General features: G+C 36.2%; 1 non-coding gene across 1 annotated transcript; it reads left to right on the top strand.

The window, feature by feature from the left end:
• The first annotated feature begins 855 nt into the window (after positions 1 to 855).
• Positions 856 to 990, top strand: LOC137225609 (small nucleolar RNA SNORA70). Its single transcript, XR_010943921.1, has one exon. It is a non-coding gene; the product is annotated as a small nucleolar RNA SNORA70 (small nucleolar RNA).
• Positions 991 to 21,070: the final 20,080 nt, after the last annotated feature.

Below are 21,070 nucleotides of genomic sequence, written 5' to 3'. Positions count from 1 at the left end.
ATTTAAATTTTGAAATTTAAAACTTTCTATTATGTAGCACATACTACTTTAACACTTAGAAAGACAAAAATCTTTTAAAAATTATATTAACACAAAATCCATCAAATATTTATTAAAGGACAAAATTGTCCAGCTAAAGGTTGAAGCATTAATTAAAATAAATTATCAAAAGAAGCCAAAATATTTTTATATGTAAAAAACATACAGTGTGTTAAATGAGAAGAATGTAAATCAGAATTTCAATCAGTGTCCTTGAAATCATTTGTGATGGAGGAAAGAAAGGAAGAGAGGAAGAAGAGAGGGATGAAGGTAGGGGAAAAAATACTGTCCCTCATTGTCAGATTTAGCATTGAGCAGAATTTCAATAAACGTTGCTGCATTGATAAACTTAAAATATATATGTCATCTATTCTAGATTCTTATTACTTTCAAACTGGTGTGAATAAAAATTTGAAATTTTCTTCCAATTTTCAATTTAAAACATAGCTTTATTTATTTTTTACTTGTCTGTGCTTAGGACTCCTTCAGAAATTCATGTTTTCAAATACAAGACATGTTATTATTGAAACGTGTGAGTATATATATACTAGTATATGTAAATGTGTAACAGATGATCATGTCATAGATGGCTGTACATGCATGTATATATATGCATACACAGTCTAACAGTGTTAATTTTTTTCTTTAATTTTGAATAATCTTTAGATTATAAGCATAAGAAATACTCAAAATGTCTCTTTCTAAGAATTTATATCCATGTATATTTATGTGTGTGTGTATATATATATACAAAATGAGATTTGGGACCTTTAATTCATTGTTATCAAATAACTCTGTTCCAAAGTAACTGTCCCTTTGCAGCCAGTTAAGCCGACTGTGCTCTTTTCTCCATGGGGGCCTGGTGTGCAATGGCTGCAAACCGCAGCCTCCTCGGTAGTGTACGCAGCCTGTTGCCTGTACCGCTTGCCCCAAGGGAACTTGGAGACAGCTTTTTCCAGTGGACATTCATGACTGGCATGCTGTCCCCAGTCTAGGCTCCACGCAGGTATGTGTGGTGCCTTTGGAAAGCCCCAGGGCACAGTGGCCAGGGTCCACGTTGCCCAAGTCATCATGTCCATCCATACCAAGCTGCGGAACAAGGAGCATGCGATTAAGGCCCTCCACAGGGCCAAGTTTCAGTTCCCTGGCCACCAGAAGATCCACATCTCCAAGAAGTGGGGATTTACTTAGTTTAATGCAGATGAATTTGAAAACATGGTGGCAGAAAGGTGGCTCATCACAGACGGCTGTAGGGTCAAATACATCCCTACTCGTGGCCCCTGGACACATGGCGGACCCCGCACTCATGAGAGCTTCGGCGCTGCCCCCTCCTTACTCATGCCCACCCATAAATCCTACTTTCCTGTCAAAAAAAAAAAAAGTGATTGTCCCATTTTGCCCTAGTGTTCTTTATTGATGATGTCACTGCTCCCTTATTGGTGGCTGAGTTTATCAGCATAGGCAATAAAGGAATGGAATGCTAAAGCTAGCTTATTAAATACTTGTTTAACTTTAGTAAAAGGATACTTTAGCCACCTGGGTCTGGTTTCAAACAATATTGGTGCACTCAGGCTGTGCCCCTCCCCATTCCACTTCAGCCCAGGATCTTATAAGTCCCACTGCTATTTACAGGGGCATTGTGATCGTTAACTGTTGGGAGACAGAAGAGGGAGAAGCATGAGGGCAGTAGGGACCTCTCTGACCAGCCCTTTGGAGTAGGTTTTAGTCACTAGAGAAAAGGACGAGAAGCCAGTCGGACTGATTTGTGAGACAAGTTGAGGCAGGTCAGTGTGAGAGCCAAGAGAGATGGAATGGTTCTGTGGGAGCTGTGAGCCCTCTGTAAGACATAGGGCACAAGCAGAGCTGATTGGGGCTCACAGCTTGGTGGAAAGGAGCATTTTCTTAGTCCCTGCATGGAATCCAGACTAGTGCAGCAAACCAAGCTGTAGATCCCATACCGCTGGCTCAGGCACTGGCATTCTCATGGCGAGCACCTCTTTCTCATGAAAACGCGGGGGGCAGATGTGCACAAGAAGAAAGGGAGAGGGAGAAGAACATGGTAGCAGCATATGAAAACAGCAGGGATCCTTCGCTTTGAGAGTATCAAATGAGGGTGTGTATGCGTCTGTGTGTGTGTCCCAGGAATAAGTAGAGGACATTTTGGGAAAATCCAAATATTCCTATTTGGATTTCAGGACCATTTGCAAACTCGGCTTAACAAAAATATATGTATATTTAGTGGCTGTTGCTAGACGACATTAGGGATGTTCTGCAGTCATGAGGCCAATATTTGTTGAACTCTGCTTTCTATTGAGGATCATTAGTGCTTTACTCCTTAGTCTTTTTTCTTTCTTTCCTGTTTTCATTACTTAAGGAATGCTGAATCTCTCATCAATCTTAATCTAGGATATTTTGCTTACTAGGAAAGACCATGGCATTTCTGGCATAGGTAAATAATTTCATATGATACATGCTTTCCCAATAAAAGGCACAGCTATGAAAAATAAAATCGACAATGAATTATTCTGATTTTCTCGAAAGAACCACTTAGCACGTATTAGAGTCAACAATGAAGTAAGACTACCATGATCAAGAAAAGGATAAAAGAGTGATGGGGGAAAGCATAGTAGATGAGGTACTTCAGCAGCAAGGATTCAAGAGTTAGGATGGAATTTGAGGCAAAACCCAAAAAGCTTGGATTTCTGCTTCAACATCATGAGTAGCTGGGAGCTGAGTTATACCACCCCTTCCCAAATACAACTAGACTCTTGATGAGATGCTGTCTTAGAGGCCTCTCTAGTTTCACTGGAGGTGGAAGGGATTTCCAGGGCTTATCCCACCAATTGAGGATAAACAGAACAACTAACTAGAACTGAGCCTGGAAGCACAGGGAACCTGGGCTCCTAATACTGTTGGCCAAAGTGTATTTCTGAGCTACGCAGGAATATGGTCAGGATTCTGGAAGATGGTTCCCAAAATGCGGGAGCCAGGATTTCAGTAGTGGGAAGTTAGCATGACAGCCCACGTGAAAAAGAGTCAATGTGATGCGAAGCCAGGATAGATCTATGGACAATGGTGAGGAAGAAGTTTGCATGAAAACTGAGTTCCAAACCAACACCTGGACCTTTGGATCAGCAATGACAAAGAGAGTTGATTCTGAGACTCCCAATCTAATGCAAAAGCCCCCAAAGAGGCCTGTGAAATAGGAGATAGGAATGTTCCCCAATAACATAAACAATGACAAAAGTGGGGTCAAATGCCCTTTAAAGGAAAATATCCCTAACTAGGACCTCAGGACTCCCACAGATTAATATGACATCACATCAACACATGAAATAACAGATTTAGAAAACCAAGGGCTAAAGACATTAACACTCTCAGAATTTCTTTGTATAAAATATTTAAAGACATAAAAATAAAATTGCAAAGATCAACACACTCAAGAAAATTTTCACAAATAAGAGTACAGACTTGGGGCTTCCCTGGTGGCGCAGTGGTTGAGAGTCCGCCTGCCGATGCAGGGGACACGGGTTCGTGCCCCGGTCCGGGAAGATCCCACATGCCGCGGAGCGGCTGGGCCCGTGAGCCATGGCCGCTGAGCCTGCGCGTCCGGAGCCTGTGCTCCGCAACGGGAGAGGCCACAATAGTGAGAGGCCCAAGTACCGCAAAAAAAAAAAAAGAATACAAACTTAAAAACAATTGCTTCTAGAAATAAAAATATATGCAATCATGGACGTTAAAAATCTCAAAAGATAAGCTGAGTGTATATCAGAGTAGACACATTTGAGAAGAGGGGTAATGAACTGCAAGGTATACCTCCTTATGTCACAAGAGGAAAAATTTATTCTCACTGGTAGAAATGTAGATTGTTCCAGCCATTTTGAAAAAGCAACGTGGCGACATCTCTTAAAATTTCAAGACAGACAAGCTGAGTTCTGAGAAAATAATTTAAAAAAATAAAGGCACCTACCTGTAAGCATATAAATAATGAAGGGAGATGGATAATTGATTTTTATTAATGGGTTATTTATTCTTCTTTTTACCACTGACTTCTATGACTGTTATAATTTGGAAAATTGCAAGCTAAGAATATTATTAGAGAAAAAGAATAATAATAAAAATACCTGATATTTATATAATATTTATTATATGCTAGCCACTATAAACACTTTTTATATATATAAAGTCATCTTTTCAACAATCTTATAAGGTAAGTACTAATATTACTTTGAAATATGGGTTGCTCAAGAACACATGACTGGATAATAGAGAGTTTGAACACAGGCAGAGAGTCTTATTCTAAAATTTTCACTTTTACCCACTCATAATCTATACACTTTTAAATACAAGCAAAATATAGGAAAAAGAGTCCTTTACAACCCTCAAAACAGATTGAAAGAAGCCCGGAATGGTAGTTAACACGTTTGTACATAAATAGCTTGTGAGATATAAAACTCCAACAGGCAGGAGAATTTGAAGACCAACATCTGTGTTACAAACATGAAAAGTCAAAGAGGCTTTCCAGAATGAATTTTCAGTTCCCAAAGTGCAGCACATCCTTGTCAAAAAGACAAAAACAAGAATTAATAACTCAGTACAAATCCCTGGAGTCCTGTTAAATTTAATCTGGCTATCTCTCCTCTTTTAGGAAACTGAGAATTAGGGAGATTGGTATTTAATAGGAGATGGGTTCCTTACAAATGTACCCACTGTCAACTTCTCCAGTTGGAAAGTTTGAAGAAAAATCACAAGCTGAATCCAACAACAATAAAAGAGAATCTCTTACAGTTCATTAGAACTGAATATTTTGTAAATAATATTTAGGCTATCTCTTCAGAATTGTAGGTGATCATGAATTAGAAGTAAGGAAATGAATAGTGAAAATCTGTGTGGACTTAAATAGTGACACCTCCCCTGAATATAGTTTAAGCATGTTTATCCTGAAATGAAATTTCAATGCAACATGAAATTTCAGATGATCATTTAATGTTTCCCTTATTAAAAATGATTACTCAGGCATGACTTCAATAAATTATCTAGGAAAAAAAAACAGAGTTAAGTACCATAACTGTTTGTATGTTCTTCCACGTTAATATCATTGGGAAGAGTAACAAGCTAAAATATCAATATATTTAAAATCCAACCCACTGCTCAATTTTCCCTCTTTATAATAGTTGTAGAAGAAATTCTCTACTACATTTCATGCTAGATGTCTTAAAAAATCATCATCTGCTCTCACTGGGGTATACTCAGACTGCCTCATAAGGTGGACATTCCTAGGGAGATAGTCAATCGGTATCAAATTCTACTTAAATGTACATCATTTTTTTTTTTTTTTTTTTTTTTTTTTTGCGGTACGTGGGCCTCTTACTGCTGTGGCCTCTCCCGTTGCGGAGCACAGCCTCTGGACGCGCAGGCTCAGCGGCCATGGCTCACGGGCCCAGCCTCTCCACAGCATGTGGGATCTTCCCGGACCAGGGCACGAACCCATGTCCCCTGCATCGGCAGGCGGACTCTCAACCACTGCGCCACCAGAGAAACCCATCATCATTATTTTTTCAAAGTTCATTCGACAAACTGGTTTAGGTTTAGGAAACTAATGAATAGAAAAGAAATACATTCTTTTTTTAGGAAATGAAATCATTGTTCTCTTGATTGAGAACAACCTCTCCATTTTGCTACTTAGTGCAACTAATATTTAGCAATTATTAAGTTTGATAAATTGCATATAATTAGTAAGCAGCCAACAAGCCACAACAGAGGAAAATATTCACTTGCCAATAATTTGGTCATCCTTTTCTGGTAGAATGTTTTGTCTCAGCTTAGGGGCTGTTTAATTGTAGTCATAGAGGAGCCAGGCTCAGAATTCTGCTACACAGCAGGGAGAGAACTGCCCTCAATTACAAAGAAATTCAGCCCAGTCTTTCTACCTATGATCTGTGTTTCTATTAACCCTAAACTAGCTCATAAACAGTTGGTGAATAAGGGAGTGATATCAGTATGTGTTGACTGTTATGTTGATTCATATGGGATTTTTTTATAGACAAGTGGAAACAGAAGAGGGAATAGAATTATGACCTTTATTAGGAAATATCCTTCACCCCAGCTGCTGCACAGGCCAGGAGGTCTTCCATCTGTATTTTAACAGCTTCCTCCCAGGGAGCTCACCCCAGCCTTGAAGGATTCTCCTGTGCTCAAAGTTCTATTAACACCCGACTTTTCCCAGTGCCCACAAGCCAGCATTTCTAATCAACTGTCTTTGCGAATTTTCACATCCCTTGAGCATCCTACTGTCTACGCTGTCCAAATTATCTCCAAGGTCCCCAATTATTGTTTCCTTAGGGCTCTGGATGTAAAGTTACATGGGTTTTGAGTGGTCTGTCCCTAAAATTATTTTCCCATAGGCCCTATTGTTTCAAATGTGTGAATTTGCAGAACACAAACCCTTTTGTATATATCATGTTATAACAGAATAACTTTATTGCTAAAAGACACCCTATGGCTAATGGGGAGCTAATCATTTGAGTTTAGGTTCTATAAAGACATAAGAACATTTAATAGAATTAAAGTAGTACTTCTTTAAAAGAACTGTATATAAAAACAATCGCTCAGAAGACAGTTTGCCATCAAATAATTTGCTTTATTTAATGAGTTAAGGCTTGTCTTTAACTTCAAAGAATATACTAGAAACATATAGTACCCTGAACACACTCCTTTCTAAATTTTAGTCTGATGCTAGGACTATTATTTGATCTAGAGCATATGTTCCCAAGCAGGCCTGGGTCCCCACTAGGCTCCTGCTACCTTGAACAACATACATTTGGGGAGAGGGGCTAAAATGGTAGTCATTAGCCATATCTCCCAATACTTAGTTCCTCCTCTAGATCAAGAGTCTTAATCTCACAGAAAATGATGTTACTCTGATATAAGACAGCTGTTCTCAATGGGAAGGAATCATAGTAAAATGAGAAGGTGAAATCTTAAAAATAGGCACCAGGAAGTCTAGCCCACATCAAAGGTAGAATCTTTGGAATAAAAGAAAATAAGGAGAGGGAATATGGTATTAAGACTTCCCATGTTGCGAAATACTGACCTAGACAAGTTAATAAGAAAACTCAATAATATGGGACTTTTTTTGAAAGCAAAAGTTATTGCTATCACTTAGATTTTTAACCAAGGCCATCTTCTATTTCCACATGATCCCCTCCCACTTGATGACTAATTGCATTTTTCTAAAGAAAGGCATAAATTAGAGTGAAAGTAGGTGTACTGAGAATATTTATAAATACATATTTATATATATGTATGTTCAACCTTATTTGAGAAATGAGAGTTCTTTCTCAATCTTGATCTTTAAAATAGAACTTAGAAATAATAGTGAAGATGGGTGCTAAACTCTTTTATCATAGAGATTTAGGTTCTGTCTATAATTAAAAATAAGTTCCTACAAATCAACAGTAAACTGTCCTGAGGAAGCTTAAGATGATTTATGGGCCAAAGTATTAAACTTGTCAAAGGCCACAGTTTAACAACACAAAACTTAATAGTGACTTGATTTTAATTAAGAATCGCTGTAGATATATGGATTGCTGGATCTGAACATTATTATGGGACCTTACTTATAGTAATATGAATTTGAATCTTAATATCGAATCCAAGCTTTTGCCTTTTATTTTATTCATCAAAACTATATCTGCTTCATTGGATCAAGCTTTAAGCACACTTCCTACAGAAGTTGTATATTGATGAGCTACTTCCATCTTGGAATTCTATGAGAAACCCCTCCAATCCTCAAATGTATATGAGAACAGAAAGATGGACAGATTGGGTGGTCATTGGGTAGGGTAGAGGAGAGTGGGGAGACGCAATGACGTTGGGTAGAGGGCATTCCTCTTTCTTTTCTGAAAACTAATAAACCCCAAAGACAGGAGACATATTGAGCATACTTTCTTTGCATCATCCTTATAATTTTGTTCTTTGGATATGAAGTATTTGGAAAATATTAGGAAAAGAACAACAGTGACCTGGTAATGAAACTGCTAACTTTTATTCTTCCTTTGTCCTAAAATATACTTGGGAACAAACTGAGAAACATTAAGGAACATTAATTGTGTCTTTGAAATTCAAATCATGCAATTCCACTCTTACAAGATTTTTTAAAAAGCTATATATGAAAAAAGGATCCTCGTCCCTGACTTAATACATCGCCTTTTATTAGGATCAGCACATCTCTTTCTCTCATTGGATTAGTATACCCCATGAATCCTTAGTTGTTTTATGCATAAAAGGTGCTGAACAGTGGTTTCTGAGTTATGAATTAAAGGGATACTTAAATACAGCTCACTGCTCAGTAGCATGGGGGAAATGACGACCAGGAAGAGGACAGGAGAACTAAATTACTAACAAAATAAAGGAGAACGAATGAGATTTCATACTTTTTGGAGGGGGGAAGGGTGAAAGCCAATAATTTAAGTTAATGATGCAAATGAACGGAGAATGACCCATTTCTGTAACAGCCTTTCTACCCCTCGTATGGGCAGAATCAAGTCTGTGATGAGCCATTGCCTACACCTTTCATAGCCCCAAGAGCCCAAGTCATCCCTCTCACAGTTTCCAGCCTTCCCCAGGCTGCTAATAATGCACTTAGTGGCCAAAAGAACAGACTGGACTTCACTTCTCTAAACACATCTGTGCCCTGGACATGGACCTGCACAACATTAGCAGTAACTGACATGGCCACCCAGAAATTGATAAGCTGATTATATTATTTATATGGGGACGCACAGGACCTAGAATAGCCAAAACAATTTTGAAAAAGAAGAAAAATTGAAGGAATCATTATTTTATCTCAAAATTACAGTAATCAAGACAATTTTGGAACTGGAATAAGAATAAACATACAGATCAATGGAAGAGAACTGGCAGTCAGAAATAGACTCTCACATATATGGTTAAATGATAAGTGACAAATGTGGAGGGTAATTTAATGAAGAAAAGATAGTCTTTTCAACAAATGTTGTGAAACAATTGGACTTGCATATGCCCTCACTATGCATGTCAAAAATGAATGTCAACATTTATTTTATTCCACAGGCAAAAAGTAACTAAAAATGGACCATAGACCTAAATACAAAATCTGAAACTACAAATTTTTAGTAAAAAAAATAAAAGAAAAACCTTTGTAATCTTAAGTTGAACAAAGATTTCTTAGAGCATGTAATGGTTCATTTTATGTGTCAACCTAGCTAGAATATAGTGAATATAGTTAGTTGTTTGGCCAAACACTAGATTAGATATTGCTATAAAGGTATTTTTTAGATGTGTTTAACATTTATAATCAGTTGACTTTAAGATTATTCTGCATAAGGTGGGTGAGCCTCAAACAATCAGTTGAAGGCCTTAAGAGCAAAGGCTAAGGTTTCCCGATGAAAAAGGAGTTTTGCCTCCAAACTGCCACATAGAACTTCTTCCTGAGTTTCCAGCCTTCAGATGCAAGACTGCAATATTAACTCTTTTTTTAATTGTGGTAAAAAAATAATAACATGAGATCTACACTCTTAACACACTTTTAAATGAACAGTAATTATTGTTAACTATAAACACATCATTGTACCTCAGATCTCTAGAAGTTTTTCATCTTGCCTGACTGAAACTTTATACCCATTGAACTGCATTTCCCTCACTTCCCTTCCCCCAACCCCTGACAATCACCATTCTACTTTCTACTTCTACAAGTTTGACTACCTTCGCTAGCTCATATAAGTGAAATCATGCAGTATTCATCCTTCTACGACTGGCTTATATCATTCAGCATAATGTCCTCAAAGTTCATCCATGTTGCAGCATATGATGGGATTTCCTATTTTTTTTAAGGCTGAATAATATTTCATTGTATGGATATACCACATTTCCTTTATCCATTCACCCAGCATTGAATATTTAGGTTGTTTCTACCTCTTGACTATTGTGAATAATTCTGTGATGAACATGGGAGTGTTCTCTTGAAATTGCAGCCTGCTGCCTTGACCTATGGATTTTAGACTTACCAGCCCTCATATCCACAATCACTTGAGCCAATTACTTAAATCTCTCTCTGTCTCTCTGTCAATTAGAGCTCTTATACCTTGTTCTGGGGAACATAAATGGCATGGCCACCTTGTTATTATATTGAACATACACCTACCATATGACCCAGCAATCCCACGCTTATCAAGAGAACTGAAAACATATGTCTACACAGTGACCTGTAAATGAATGTTTTAGCATTTTTATTTATAATCACTCAAAACTGGAAACATCTCAAACATCCTTCAACTCGAAAATGGATAATAAATAAATTATGGTATATCTACACAATAAAATGCTATTCAGCAATAAAAAGCAAGGAACTACTGATACACGCAAGAACTTGGATGAATTTCAAAAACATTATACTGAATGAAATTTTAAAAAGACACAAAAGTCTACCTACTAAATGATTCCACATACATGACATTCTGAAAAAGGAGAAAATCATTGACACAGAAGTCAGATCAAGGAAGGGATTTCGGTGTGATGGAACTATTCTATACTTTGAATGTGGTGGTCACTGATCTTATAATTTTAGGTAGTTACAAACATCAGTTAAATACTGGGCTTCGGATTAACAATGCACTTAGGAAGTAAATTGAAATTGTGACTATTGTAATGGTTTTATTGGCTACTATGTCACTGATGCATTTTTAAAGTTTTAACTCTTTCCTAAGAAGTTGAATTAAAATCTTAAACCAATTGCAAAGGAACTGTCCAGGAAGTGCAATTGGAAGAGATTAATAAAGAAAGGTATTACTTGGAGGCTAATTTGTTTTTAATTATAGCTAGAGAAATTCAACCCATTGGTCCTTCATGTGTGGCAGCCTTTTGATGAAAATTAAAATGGCTGGACTTGATAACTTTTCCAAACTTTAGATGAGGAAAGTGTATTAAAGCTCAATGAAATAAGTTTAGTTAAAAGCAGAAATATGAAAAGAATAACTGTTTTACAAAAGCCAGAGTACAAAAAGAATTAGTTTTTTGAATATGAAAAATTAGTTTAAAACCTAAATATTTTTTCTCTAAGATGGAAAAATTTTGGCTTTGCTAGAATGAATTGTTTTAAAGAGACCAAATATTCAGAAGGAAGAGAAAAATGTCTCAAGCGAGATTACAAAATATCACTGAATTTCTCTTTTGTGCAAGACACTGCTGCCTTTTGTACAAAAACCTATAAAGTTCTAAATATTTTACCCTACATTTTTTCTATTAATCCATATAACAACTCTATAAACTATAAGAGGATACTTTTATCTATGTTAACAAACAAGAAAACTGGGCCTCTGTTTCTTTTCCAATTTACCAGTCACTAACCAATGGAGTTGTACATCAACCCTAAGGTCTTTGCACCCATACCACAGCGCCTTTTCTGAGTATAGGGAGACCTCAAAGATATTGCAGGGTTTGGTTCCAGACCAAAAAAGCAATATCTCAATAAAGTAAATATCTCAATAAAATGAGTCACAAGAATTTTTTGGTTTCCCAGTGCATATAAAAGTTATGTTTACACTATTCTATAGTCTCTTAAATGTGCAATAACATTATGTCAAAAAAATGTATATACCTTAATTTAAAGATACTTTATTATTAAAAAATACTAACCATCATCTGAGCCTTCGGTGAGCTGTAGTGGTAACCTCAAATCCCTAGTCACAGATCACCATAACACATATAATGATAATGACAAAGTTTGAAATGTTGCGAGAATCACCAAAATGTGACACAGAGACACGAAGTGAGCAAGTGCTGTTGGAAAAATGGCACGGATAGACTTGCTTGATGCAGGGTTGCATCAAACTTTCAACTGATAGAAAAAAACACAATGTCTTCAAAGCACAGTAAAGTGAAGCGCAATAAAGTGAGGTATGCCTGTATTATCCTCTTCTGGAATACAAAATGTTCTATTAAGTAGCTATTTGCTGCCGATTTACAGAAAACTGTTTTGTTGTTCACTCACTATTGTACTATGTTGTTGTTTTTTTTTCTTTTTGTTTTTGGCTTTTGCCTGAGTTGAGTTTGTCAACGGAGAGGAGAAAAAAAACTAAGTCTCAAAGAGGGCAAGTGACATGATAAAATATGGAGCTAGTATTTTTCATCACAAAAGCTTTTAGTTAATCTCAGTAAATGACTTATATGAGCAAAATAAATCTTTGATCAAAAATGCTATCATGATCCTGAATTATTATTTAGAAGCTAAATAATATGACATCTGAGATGTGCTTTAAAATATTTCAGGACAAAGGAGGTGATGGAGATAGATGGAATAAAATTGGAGAAATGTTTGTAATTACAACTGTTGAACTTAGGTTATATATACATGGACATTCCTATGCTCCTCTCTTTGCTTTTGTGTATGTTTAAAGTTTTTCATAATACAAAAGTTATTTTCAAATGCCACCATGAATCAAACTCTATAATCAAAGGCAATATTATTTGGGATTTTTTTAAATGTTTGTTCATTTATTTATTTATTTGGCTGCATCGGGTCTTAGTTGCAGCACTCAGAATCTTCGTTGCCGCATGCGGGATTTTTCATTGAGACATATGGGCTTTTCGTTGCAGTGTGCAGGCTTCCCTCTAGTGTGGTAGGAGGGCTTCAGAGTGCACAGGCTCAGTAGCTGCGGCGTGCGGACTTGGTTGCCCCACGGGATGTGGGATCTTAGCTCCCCAACCAGGGATCGAACCCGTGTCCCCTGCATTGGAAGGCGGATTCTTAACCACTGGACTACTAGGGAAGTCCCAAAGGCAACATTATTTGTTACTGCTTCATAAATATTTGAAAAAAATTGAAATATTTGAAAAAATAAAGCGAGGTTCTTGTACTAATAATGCACATTCATTTCTATCAGGAATTTTTCTCTTCCTTACTGTTTACAATCATCTTATTTTCAAAAACAATAAGTTTTCACATCAAAATGAAATATAACAAGTGAGAGAAATAAAGAGGAAAGAAAATAAAGTAAAATCTAAGAACACCAAGAAAAGTTCTCATCAACCAAACCATCACAGGGTTGGCTGCTGAATGTCATTTAATTTTCAAGCTGCTGAACAAGATCGTAAGAGGAATGACACTGAAAGGCCAGGGCACTAGGAGAACTGTCACTATTGTATCAAAGTAAAATAGCCTTTAGTTTGTAGGCTTTTTCTCAATTTTACAATGTCACAGACCATCCAGCATATCGATGCATTTTAAATCTGGTATTTTCACTCTATCCAAGTTAAAAAAAAATAGATTTGGCGATGTCCAGTGCTTTCTCAATGTAAAAGAAGTAAGAGACTAAGAATCGGGGGGCAGGAAACAAACCAAATATTACTAATTGCATATGAGACACTATCCAGACTCAACACGATAGTCTACTGGAAATGCCTTCTACAGATGCTAAAACTGTTCTCTTGTAACCATTTTTCTTCAGTCTTTGTAGAAAATCATGGTTTTGCAAGTGCAGCCTCATACAAGTGCAAGGACAACTAGTGCTGACACAGTAAAAGAAATATAAACTCTTCAGAAGTGGCCAAAGAAATTGAAGATAACCAGCCCATTTAAGCCCCTTGATCATCATACTTCCCTCTCAATGTGCATGTGAAAAGAATGTAAAATAACTCAAATAGAAAGCTTCCTCTAAATCTGTTGTGGTCAATCTAAAATAATTACAAAATGCCTGATGTGTCTACTACACATGTTAAAATCTTGAACATTAATAAATCTGAATTAGAGAACAAAATTAAATAATCAGCAAAATGTTGACCAAGGAGTCCTTGAATTGACAGCTGTGTACACATCCTCCTTATTAATGTCAAGGAAGTTTATGAATCTCTGATGAAACGAAAATGCCCCTGGCATAGCACGGCTGAACAGAGAGAGAGCAGGGAGCCCATATCACCATTCATTATATGAATAATAATTTCAAGACATTTTCATATCTGCATGTTTCCATTTCAAGTTTAAAATTCTGTCTTTAGTTAATCTTTGAGAAATTGGCATAATTTATTTCACCACAACACTTAAACTCATAAAGTGAGGCTTCCTTGCAAAAGCAAGTAAAGCTATTAAACTAGGATGTCAGTTTCTTCTCTGCTTTAGGATTTTAGGGGAGTAAGGTTAGATAGAGATGAACCAGGAATGAACATGATAATTGCAACACAAAACCATAAAATTTTTGAACATTAAGTTAATAAACCCAATCTTAGATAGATTAGATACATGAGAAATGGTGTATTGAATATAACATGCTCTGTGTCCTATGCAATGTTGACCTGAAAAAGGGAAATACGTTTTTTAAAGGGGTCAGTTTACAATGAACTACCTTCCAGTTCTGTGCTGGCACCTGCTGGCTCACCAAGGGCAATTGTTAAATTTTCAGGAATTTTGTGAGTCAATTTTTAAACACCCCTATTATTAAAAATTAAGTTATATTAACTTACAATTAAATGAATCCTATTAATAAGAAATATAATAGTCATCATTCATAAATTATTTTGCTATTGTCTACATTCTTGAGGTTCTTTATGTCTATTTATTTTATGGTGGGAACATCAAAATTGAGTGCTACTGCATATCTCTTCCCAATTCCATGTTCATACCAAGTTAGTAGGTTAAAATAGAACATGATGAGATTATTTACACCACAGAAATCAACAAATACTATGAATCAGTGTTGTTTTTCCTAGAAAGCTGGTTATTAAACATTTATCAACATATCCCTGCATATTGAATTTAGAAGAATAAGATAAACATGATTACACATAAAGAGATTTTTATAAATAAAAGTTAAGGAAAAATGTCTATCCTCTATCACATTACTGTTATAAATTCTTATTTGTTTGACACCTCAATGAAGAGAGAATTATTTTATTTAACCATGTGTCTGTATAGTTCATTTGTTTTCTCTAAGTTGGAATGGTCCTAAATAATATATTATGGACAGAAAAGAATCCGTTATATTTTTAATTGTTTATAAAAATACTCACATAATAGTAAATAGTAAATCATTTCTAAGTATATTTATATCAACAAATTCTTGTCCATGTCTAACATTTAAATTAAAGATGGAATAAAGCTGATTAGCAGATTAAACACAATGTCTTCACAAAAATAAATGGGAATTTGGAAATGCCCATTTCCCAGTTGTTAAAAAAAAAATAAGAGGCTGAATTTGGAAATTCATTGTACAGAAACGAAATCCTACATGATCCATATTTTATACATAAACTCACATACATGAAGGAACTTGAAAATAGTACAACACTGAATAGAAAGAGATATTTGGTATAGAGGAAACTCTACTGGAATTCATACTGAAATAATTTCATGGAATAATAGGAACTTGAGCTGGATTTTTGTAGCAAGAGTAGAAAAACAGAAGGAAAAGAGTAACCATACCACCTGGTAGCACCAATAAACATTAACACTACTATTGCCAAGTGAAGAGCTAGTTTGTAGCTACTCACAATACTCACAAGAGCTATTAGTAGAATAATTCCCTCTTATCCATGGGGATACATTCCAAGACCTCCAGTGGATTCCTGAAACTATGGATAGTACCAAACCCTATATATGTTATGTTTTTTCCTATACATACACACCTACGATAAAGTTTATTTTTTAAATTAGACACAGTAAGAGATTAACAATAACTAATAATAAAATAGAACAATTATAACAACATACTGTAATAAAAGTTATGTGAATATCATCTCTCTCTGTTTCTCAAAAATATCTTATTGTACAAATTTAGTGCCTTCTCCATGTTAACTAAGCACTTATCAAGCACTGTGACCATAACTTTTGCAGTTTGAGGTGTGACAGCAAAATTAGCATGAATTTCTTTTTCCTTCTCCACAATTCCATTGATAAAATTTCATTCTTACCATACATCTTAGCAACCTCAGGATACAATTCTTTTTTCTTTCCTTATTAGGTTGAGAACTTTCTGCTCTTCACTTAAAGGAAGCATATAACAGCTTCTCTTTGGCATATCCAAATTGCCAGCATCACTATTCTTGTGCTTTGGGCCATTATTAAGTAAAAGAAGTATGATTTGAATACAAGCACAGTGATATCAATCTGATAACCAAGATGGCTACTAAATGACTAATGGACAGGATATGCTGGACAAAGGGATGACGTACATCCCAGGTGGAATGGAGCAGCACGGCGTGAGATTTCATCGTACTACTCAGAATGGCGTGCAATTTAAAACTTATGAATTGCTTATTTATGGAATTTTCCATTTAATATTTTTGAACTGTGGTTGACCACGGGTAACTGAAAAAAATGGATAAGGGGGACTATGGTATTGTTAGAATAGAAATGCTTTCTAACCTAAGAAGAGGCTCTTTTTGGCTGAGGCCTGAAGGAGAAGCCCTGTTTGAGTGGTGTCGATAACTATCTGGTCATGTTAAAAATGTAAGAAACTAACCTTTTTTTTTTTTTTTTTAGATTCCATATATATATGTTAGCATACGATATTTGTTTTTCTCTTTCTGACTTCAAGAAGAACCTAGGGGCAGGACAGGAATAAAGATACAGACCTACTAGAGAATGGACTTGAGGATACGGGGAGGGGGAAGGGTAAGCTGGGACGAAGTGAGAGAGTGGCATGGACATACATACACTACCAAATGTAAAATAGATAGCCAGTGGGAAGCAGCCACATAGCACAGGGAGATCAGCTCGGTGCTTTGTGACCACCTAGAGGGGGGGTATAGGGAGGGTGGGAGGGAGACGCAAGAGGAAGAGATATGGGGATATATGTATATGTATAGCTGATGCACTTTGTTATAAAGCAGAAACTAACACATCACTGTAAAGCAATTATACTCCAATAAACATGTTAAAAAAATGTAAGAAACTGCACTAGTAAAATGTAACATGGTAATGGAATTTAGTAAAAAGAGGCTGGATAATAAAGAGATATATATTGTGGGAGATCTTAAATATAACTTTAAGATAATATGGAAGACTTAGGAAATGCCTCTGATACCATATCCTCTCTGCCCACCGCACAGGTCATATTCATGTTCAGTGGATAGCTGTTATACATTTTTATGGCTTCCTGTCTCAAGGAGCTACCTGTCTCAGCATGAGTTCTTTCCCTGGTTACAGGTATACATCTGTCCTGATCAAGGAACAGGTCATAAGGGCCAGGTAGTTATACCCTCAACCAATAAGGCAAGGGAATTAGTGATAAATGCCCCCAGTTCCTTGTCCCTCATTGGGGAAGTTTAGGGAATTGTTCTAAACAGTTTCTCAGAAGCTACCCGGCTGGGCTGAATTCCAGTTACCCTACTCATGAATACACCATTTATCGTGTCCTCTACCTTCCCTGCTTCACCTCCCCACTCCTTCAACATGCTTCTCAGAATTATTTCAACCCCCCAAACCCTGCCTCCCCTAAAAAATCCTCCTTGTACACAGTTCTTTGTCTTAGAGTCTCCCTTTGGGGAAATCCAAACTATTATGGAGTCCGTAATATTCAAGATATTCAAGACTGAAAGTGATATGAGAACAATAAGTAATTTATTTACGGCCAATAAATTTCAAATAAGGGTTTTCATGCTATGTCAATACAATTCTTGGGCTGACTTAGAAGAGAGAAAACTACTTCACATAGGTGAGCCTAGGATCATGAAAACAACTCAATGAGTGTTTGTATGGTATGTGCTACCTGCACTACAGAAAGCACTCGGGGATATCGGGATGAACAAAACTGCCTGTGCCCACAAAGTACATGGTCTGCTTACACGAAAATTCCCAATGGAGACAGTAAACAGAGAAAAATAGGAAATTAGATTCCTCAAAGGTGATCAAAGAATTGTACTTATTACTAGACTCATAGATGTCAAGCGGAATGCTTGCAAAATCCTGACCAGGCCACAGATTGATGTCATTTATTTGGAAGCTGATACTAGCAAATTTGGGGACATTCTTCAGAACTGACAGTAGAAAGGGATTTTCCTCTGGGGATGAACAGCAAATTGGTCTAACTATACTTGACATTATAATCACACCAGGCAATTATCAAATGCATTGTTGCTGGACAGCAGCGATGTCATTGATCTGCTGCCTGGCCAAAGTGCGGTCCAGTTCTTCAGTTCAAAGCTCAGGGATTTTGAGGGCTTTTTATAAATAAGGTCAAAGCTCTTGAAAGCCCTTGGAAATCAACTCAACTATCTACTGATGGAAACTATAGACCTCCGCTTCCCTTCCTATCCCATGATTACACCAGCCTCTTGCCAACCCAAGCTTCGTACACACCTTTAGGGATTCATAAGCATCCCAAACCTACTTCAGTCTAAAGCTACAAATCTTATCAAAATACAAGGGACTCTAGAATTACTTCCCAATATAGCTGTTTGGATAAGAACAAGTGGAGGGGACTAAAATACAAGGGAACACAGGAGAGCAGCCATAGTCAGAATACCAACAATTGTGTCATTACCCATATCTTGTGTTCTCTCTGTAAAATTAACCAATATCCAATTTCCCTGAACCTGAAGCCACATAATGAACTGTCTGGAGCAAGTTAATTTTTATATTTTAATTATTTTCTATTCTGCTATAAAATCACCATGCAAGTACATTATAGCAAATCTATATGAAAGGAATAGTGGGAATGCTAAATAGGCCACTTACAATAAAAGTGAAACATCTTAATTTCCGTAAAAAAGTCATTCTCTTTTAAATTAAATATTAAGAAAAGTAGAAATAACCAGACAGTTTCTGCCTTTGTAGGAGTGGTTTGGGTACCTCAGTGAGAGCCCCAAAGCAATGATGTACACTAGACAACCCCATCCCACAAAGCCTGGCCTCCTACATGTGGAAGAATTTGACCCATCATGTGGAGTTTCATTTCTGAAAATGACACCAGGGCTATTATGTTGGAATAGAATAAAAACTAATAAAATTGTATGCCAAATCTTTAATCAAATCAATAATACAATTCACTGAGTTTCTTTGGAGATCATTTCCTAAAATAAATATCAGAAATTACAGTAAATTTCAAGTAGAAATATACACAGAAAAATGCACATGTGCTCTTTTTAAAAAGCTGATTATATCTTGCTGGTCTAGTTCTATGTATAAGCAACTGCCTATGCCTTTGATTTGGATGGTAACTAAAAGGGCCTTCCAACTATAATAGCCACTGTGCTGCCTGTTTGCTGTAATAGTCTCAACCTCACTGCTTCATTCCTTTAGGTCTTCTGGATTATTTTTGCCATTATTTTAAATTAAAATACTTATTAAAAGGAGAGCATCTTCTTCTTATTGGACACCTTAAAGAGCAGCTGATATCTATGGGAATATTACATGAATAAATATTACACAGCAGTGACAGCATCTACAATGAAGCATGAAAAAAACGCTCTTTTTCCAAGTGCTTATTAGGTAAATTATTGCTACTCTCAGAAAGGAGTTCTGATTTAACAGCTCAAATACTTCCTTCATCATTTTAATTCAATTGATACTATTTTCAAAGAAAATTAGATTATCAGCATAGAAGTAGACCTTGAAAGCCACATAGTCTAACTACCTCATTTTACACTTGAAGACGGTGAATCTCAGAGAGGTTGACCTGCCAAAAGCCGAGCAGATATTTATCGGCAACTCTATAACCAGAACTCTGGTCCATGTCAGAAGCTAAAGCCAGTCAGATGTTTCCAGCAAACTGCTCAGAAATAGGGAGGGAAGATGGAATATATGGAACAATTACAGAGCACCACCATTTTTATCACAAGTTCTGAGAATAATTTCCTCCAAGTGTTTTCTGATACAACTGAAATTAGAATGTGAGTAGCTGCCATGCCTTCTTATAGTATACCAAGTAGGATGTGTCATTTTTTATAAATTAAAACATGGCTAGAAAGATAAGCCTGAAATGTTAATAACAGTTATTTCTGGTTTTACTTTCTTCTTGGCATTGTTCTATGTTTCAAATCCTTTGAAAATAGTCAACAAATGATATGATAAAAACTTACTATGCTCCCCAGATAAGTCCTATTAAATAATTAATTTATACATGTGGTATTTGATAATGGCGAAAAAAGTCATCTTCCCAGATCTCCTATATTTGACATATTAGTATAATGTCTTCAGACAGTAGTGATTTTTTTAAATTTATTTTTTATTGAAGTATAGTTGATTTACAATGTTGTGTTAGTTTCAGGTATACAGCAAAGTGATTCAGTTACACATACATATATATCTATTTTTTTCAGACACTTTTCCCTAATAGATTATTACAAAATATTGAGTATAGTTCCCTGTGTTATATAGTAGGTCTTTGTTGTTTTTTTTTTATATATATTAGTGTGTATATGTTAACCCCAAACTCCTAAGTTATCCCTTCCCCCCCTTTCCCCTTTGGTAACCATAAATTTGATTTCTATGTCTGTGGGTCTATTTCTGTTTTGTGTATAAGTTCATTTGTATCATTTTTTTTGGTTTCCACATATAAGTGATATCATATGATATCGGTCTTTCACAGTAGTGATCTTAATTTAGATTATAGAAAATGATTTTATACACAGCGTTTGACTTGAAAATAATAGGCTAAAAGCTAGTAGTTTGGGAGGAAATTTACCCACCTGAGCAAGAGGTGGTTATGCCCTTTCTTCTGGATTCACACAGATCTTTGTGAGTCACTTGACCAATCTGAGCACCCACTGCCCCTATGAACAATCCCTGCTGCACAGTTTGTTGTGTGGCTACAAGGGATCGTGCCCTAGCACAGTACCTTGCACAATACTACACACTCAAGGACAGCTAGCTCTTTCTATTATCAGGCTATCATTATTAAAACAGTTTCCAAATGTGAAACTGGAAACTAATAGATGTTGAAGAATTTCTATTAACAGAAATAGTACTTGGAGTTATAAAGAAAAAGTAAAGATGACGTCTATAGTAATACTTATGGTTTCATATGTCTGTGTACTGATGCACAAAGAATAGAAAATAAAC

This window comes from Pseudorca crassidens, chromosome 5 (genome assembly GCF_039906515.1).
Source record: "Pseudorca crassidens isolate mPseCra1 chromosome 5, mPseCra1.hap1, whole genome shotgun sequence".
Taxonomy (NCBI): domain Eukaryota; kingdom Metazoa; phylum Chordata; class Mammalia; order Artiodactyla; family Delphinidae; genus Pseudorca; species Pseudorca crassidens.
This window is presented reverse-complemented; position numbering and strand designations above follow the sequence as displayed.